The following is a 6384-nucleotide window of genomic DNA, read 5'->3' as shown; positions in this document are numbered from 1 at the left end:
ACTACTACGGGGGTATTTATAGACAAAGTGGTCCGCTCATGTGACATGTCCACAAGAGCGGTCCAGACAACAAAGCTGGTTCGCTTTTGTGGACATATGCCACAAAAGCGGACCTACAACATTAAATTCATAAACTTACACATTAACCCCCTGGACTTATACAAAATGACCTATCTGGACCCTATACATTAAACTAGCATTACAAAGACGCAGGCTTTAGACATTGTGCATCAACAACTCAACATTCATTTTTCATTAAAATTAAGGGTTTTTTCATCCATTTCATAAGTAACCATGGTGATGTAGATTTTTGTTTCTTTTTTCTCTTTTATTTGATGCTAACTTTGAGTGATGACGTGAATTGTAACTTGTTTTTTTAATTTTTAATGTAATTAAAGTGTTTTTATTTTTAATAAATATAATTCCATATATTAAAATAATCCGACCCCAATATCTTATTCTTCATTTTTTTTCTTGACACATAGAAAAAAGGACATGACTCGATTTGAATGTTAAGTTATCTAATTAGGGCAAAAAAGATACAAGTGACCTAATTAGAACACTTTTGAAACTTGGTTACTATTCTGTGACATATTCCCTTTATCTTGTTATTATAGCTAGGTTCTAGTCCCATGGATTATATAGTAGCTGAATTATTTATTTCTTTTATTATTATAGCTTGGTTCTAGTCCCGTGTATAACATAAATTATATAATAAAAATTGTTAAATAATAAAGAACTATTTGTTTGTGGAGCAAAATAAACAAGTGTATTTGATAATCATTTCACAAACTTGCAAGCTCTTACTCATAGTAATCAATACTCAACTCATTTTCTAAGGTGTTTAACCGATCTCGTCGTAATCGTCAATTCTTTAGGAAACCTCTTAATTATTTTTACATGATTAGCTAATTAAGTAATGAAATAATTTTCAATAAATACATTAGAGAATTTGTTGCATATTTGTATAAGCATCCAAAAACTAAACACAAGTCATATTTGGATAGATATACCCTTCAAAATCAGTTGTTTTGCAAGTGAGGATTGTGCGCATATATTGAATTTAACATAAAACATGAACACAAGTTTAATAATTTAATTCGAAAAATATCATAATTGTTATTATAAATCTATAGTAATTTTTTTCATAAAAGTCTGTTTTGATAAGGTTTAATTCAAAAATATCATCATTATTATGACTTATAAATTAAGGTAAGGTAGATGTTTTAAAATAAGCAACGTTGTCATTCTATGATATTAACCCGATTTAAAAAATAATAAAGATCAACTTCGATTAAAAAAGATTTTTTAAGGGATAATATGGTGTTGACACATGTCATTCTTTGAAATCGTTTAGTAGGATTACTTTTGAACATATTTTGTTTTGTTCTTATAACTTTTAAGATATGGTGTTTCATAAGGTGATGTGAACATGCTAATGGCAATGGTGTTTGAGTTGAAAGGAAAATTGGAAAATAAATTTGGCCGTGAGTTTGCTGATGTGAATGATGACCCGGTTAATGATGAAAGCAGAGAGAGAACGACTAAAGAGAGAGCTGCAGATGATGCTGAACGTGAAGCAGCGTTAAATAAGTACCTTGACACTGCTCTACAGAAGAAGAGAAAGTTGCCACCAAAGAAAGCGAGTAACAAGCAGATGTTGGTAATGAAGAATCAATATTTGAATCCTCTGGATGAAAACTTTCAGCCTAAAGATCCAACTAAGGCATCTGATAGGTATGTGATGGAGCTGGTACAGAGTCATTATAATAAAGTTGGAAATAAGTCGGCGATTACTAGCTGGAGATATGATCATACTAAGAAGATGTGACAACTGTCAATTTTCCATGTAATTCCGTACATGTTAAACAGTAATTTGTGCTTTAATAACTGTGCTTGAATTGAATTAATGACATGAACGATTTCTGATTATTGTCATATACATACAAGTGCATTTCATGTTGCATGATTATTTCTCATTATTGCATGCAACACAATATGATTTAATTGGTGCACAAAACAAAGTTAGCACAATTATCAGACACACAAGGAGTACTGACGGGAGTTCAGTACTCAGTCAGACATGATGTTAAGACACAGAATGAGCCCGAAACTAAGAATTACACTAGTATAGTGTGTAGGGAAGTAAGGATTATAAAACTGCCTTCCTAGTGATAGTTTAAGTGCCGGAAAGTGCCTAAAACTCACACAAACTGTAGAATTCTGCATATTTCAACAAAAATCAGCACTTTAATAACAAAATACAATGCAGAATTATGGTTAAATGGTCCAGAATACCTTCCTAGGTGTCGGGAATCAAAACTGTCACAAAAGGGAACATAAAGCACACTAAACTGCATGATTTAGCACCTTAACAAACCAGTAACCAACCGAACAACCGGACACTATCTAAAACACCAAATTTTCACTAGAAGCATTGTTTTAACATTTCTGAGCTAGTTATGGTCACCGAATATCATAATTCATTCTCTAAACATTAAACACATATAACCTTAACTAAATTACCTTAGAATCTAACTAAACCATCTAACTAGCCATTGAAACTTAACCATGACCTCCCCCCCCCCTAATGTGGACGGTTACAAGGTGGGCCACCACCTTGATTTTCCTCCATTTGTTTAATAGATTTGTTTAATACTTTTGAGACACAAGAACCATTAGATAACACTATGTTGGAGGATCATTACTTAAAAACCACAAGTAACTACATCTAACTCATTTTCACAACATCAAACAACTTCACATTCTCTCCCTTCTCCTTGTTCTCGGTCGTAACCCGCCATCCACAATCCCACCATTTTCACTTCAATCTCATACAATCCAAGGTGATTCTAAGGTGCTAGGAGCTAAGTTAAGAAGCTTGGAGGCATTGGAGTTTGAAGGACCACTCTCTAGAGCTTTTATCCACCCTGTTCATCATCTTCTTCATCTTTGATTTCTTCCCTAGCCTTGTGCTAGTAGTAAGCCCTCTACAACTTGTTTTTACTTCTCATTTTGTTGGTTAAAAGGTTATGTAATGAGTTAATCTAATGAATCTAAAAGAAACATCAAGATGATCACTAACATAAAGCTTAATAACTTGAAATCTAAGTTGATTTAGTGTATGTGTGTAACTTGATTGTTGATTTCTTGTGATTATGATGATGATCATCATAAGAAGCTTGCTAGATTGTGATTAAACACATGATCTAGCAAGCGAGAGGATGAATCTTGTGAAAATTATGATCATCCTTTATGTGGACATGAACTTGAAAATGAAGTTGATTTTCAGTATGATAATGACGGATACATGTTATAAGTCTTGTGAATGGATGATTTCAAAAATAGTTTTCTCAAGAAACCAAAGTTATTTACAAGAATTACAAGATCATGATTTTTAAAGAAGTTAAACATGTTTTAAGTGTTTAATTAAAGCTAGAAACACGTTTGTAACAAGAAAAAAAATACAAAAGAATTGTTTTTAGAAAAATCATCCTACAAGTTGTAAAAGACTAAATTTTACAAGAATGTGATTTATAAACAAATAACCATATTTTTAAGGGTAACTAAACCTACTAAATAACATACTAAGTTACTACAAGTTTTTACAAAATTTCAAGTTCATGATGTAGCGTAAATTGCATGATTTTGGTTCATGGTAAGTCTTGAATGAATTGTTGATGATTGATGATGATTTTAAAAGAAAATGATATGCCTTTTAAAGCATGGAAACCTCCATTTTTAAGGGAAAACTATGGCAAAATTTTTGTAGAATTTAAACACTTAGAAAAATATTTTTAAACAAGTGTTTATAAGTAAATTTTGATCATGGTTTTCAAATAAATTGCCATAATTTTGTTACAAAAAATACAAAATATTAGAGGTTGATTTTTGATAAATAAAAGTGACTAAGTATATATTTAGGAAAATGTATTTAGATGTCACAATTTGTGTGCTACTTGTATATTATGTGTATTAGTTATATTATTTTAGGACTTGAAAATAATATAACTTACCAAAATGCAAAAATTGTAATACAAAATAATACCAAAATTCCAAGAAAATAAATATATAATTTATACCCGAACATTGGACAATCGGACAAACGGACGTATGGACTACACTTATATATATTCCGGAATTTAATTCATATATTTTGACAAGCGAGTTAAACAATATTTGGAAACCAAAAGAACGGAAAGTATGATTTTACAAGTATTACAAGATATATCATATTTTATCAAGTAGAAAATATATTATTTTGAAAAAATATATATTTTTTCTTGAGCTATTAGAAGATATACTATTTTTGAAGAAAATATATATTTTCTTAAACAAATTAAGAATATATTATTTTGTGTGAAAAATGGATTTATAAATATTTTCTAAGTTAATCTTGAAAATATATTATTTTTGAGATTTGTATGAAAGTATAAATTATTTTTGCCAAGAAAGATTTATAGATAATTTTCTATAAAAGTTTTCTTAAAATACATATATTTTAAGAATATAAATTGGTGATTTTTATTTGATTAAAAATAATATTCTGGAAAATTAAATACAAAATTAAGTATAAGAATACTTAATAAATACAATAAAAATACGTATCCTCGTACGTGCAAATACACACCTGAATACGCCACCAATACTTGGTAAAAATACACAAGACCAAAAATACACAAGTATAATTTTACCCATCCTTGGGAAATATTCATGAAGGATTACAAAACAAAATAAGTTAAAATATATTATTTTAACAAATATTCCAAATATTCAACAAATATAATGTAAGTTAAAATATTATTATTTTAACCAATAATTGTATACTTTGGAATAATATAAGGTACATCAAGACGTAACTCAAAGTATGATTAAGTCATAACACATAAGACTAAGAGTCGTTACACGACCTAGCCGTCTAATAAACCATAACACGTGTGTAGGTAGTTGCACGACTTCAGGACAGGACCTTTGAGTTACACCAGACAGCAGGACGCAAGATTGTGAGTTCATGTCCCCTTTTCTCTTAACAGTTTTCAGCTTTATAACTTCGAGGGTGAAATACATGTTATAAATGTTTACAAAAGGTATGGTTAGCTAAGGAATGAACTGTTAGATCATGTGAATGGGTAGGCGCACACTTAAGACTATTAATCCTCGTATAAGGACCGAGGGACATGAGTGATAGATCTATTTAGGTGTTGCGAGCCCCACCCCTGGGCCGGAAGTGGCCGAAGGTGGTGACTATGTCTTCCAGCCGGAAGCCCGGTACAAAATCCGCTAGGTTTGAGCCTTCCTACGTCGTTGCACACATATTAATGACCTTGCAAATCATTAATCGATCTGTTCATAGACGCTTTCATACCGGTTTACAAATACATACTTACAAATGTTTACAAGGTTATTCGTGCACACATACAAAAACACTTGAACTCGCTCAACTTTTGTTGATGTTTTCAAACTACATGTATTTCAGGAAATTGATATGGATCCGGTGGGCGTTCAAAGTTTGCAAGATGTGTTTACAAGAAGTGATGTCATCCCGTTTTGAAGGGTTTGAATTGTGTATCTTATCTTTGATAAGATACATGAATCAAAGCCTTGTTTTATCTAAGTCTTTTGTTAAAGTCCTTTATGGAACTTAAACATTTGGTTGGTTGTATGTTAAACTTGAAGCCTTGGTTGGTAGTAAAACAATGTGGTTTGTATTATTTGAAACTTATTAATGGATGAACATCATGGTTTCTATCATACAGTTGTTTGTTATAATTGAATGCAATGATATTAAGCAAGTCACACATAATACGCTTCCGCAAAAGTCAGGGTGTGACAGAAGATGTGGTTAGTCATCAGAGAGAGTGCGCATAGAGAATATTATTCCAAGGAGTCTCAATTTGAATCTTGGACGAAGATTGATGTGAAGAACTTGCTGAAAGCTCCTTACTTTGATTCTGAACCAAATCAGTGTGGATGAGGTTGGGCGTTCTTTGCAAAGCTTGAACAAGAAGTGAAGAATGATTTTCCAACGATGAAATATGTTGAATCATATTTAAATAAGAATCATGGAGTGTATGATAAGCATACTGGAAGAACTATTAAAACTGTTATCTAGCCTCCAACCGAAAAAGAAAAGATCATCCTAGTTGCCCTTAAATTTCCAAAAGGAGTTCTCAAGAACTTCAAATTCTAGGCATATGATCCAAAGATGGGTGAAGCCATGATTGTGACTGAGGAAGCTCCATACCGTCTAGCTGATACTTTGGATCTAATAAGTTTTCATGAGGAAGATCTAAATGTTTTGAGCAAGAATCAGATACGTACTAATGAGAAGTATGAGGTGTGTGCAAAGTCGTGGACGAGTGCGGTAGCTAATGTGATTGGTGC

The sequence above is a fragment of the Helianthus annuus genome, chromosome 13 (assembly GCF_002127325.2).
Source record: "Helianthus annuus cultivar XRQ/B chromosome 13, HanXRQr2.0-SUNRISE, whole genome shotgun sequence".
NCBI classification, from domain to species: domain Eukaryota; kingdom Viridiplantae; phylum Streptophyta; class Magnoliopsida; order Asterales; family Asteraceae; genus Helianthus; species Helianthus annuus.
The sequence above is the reverse complement of the archived record's forward strand: the minus strand, read 5'-3'. Positions refer to the sequence as shown.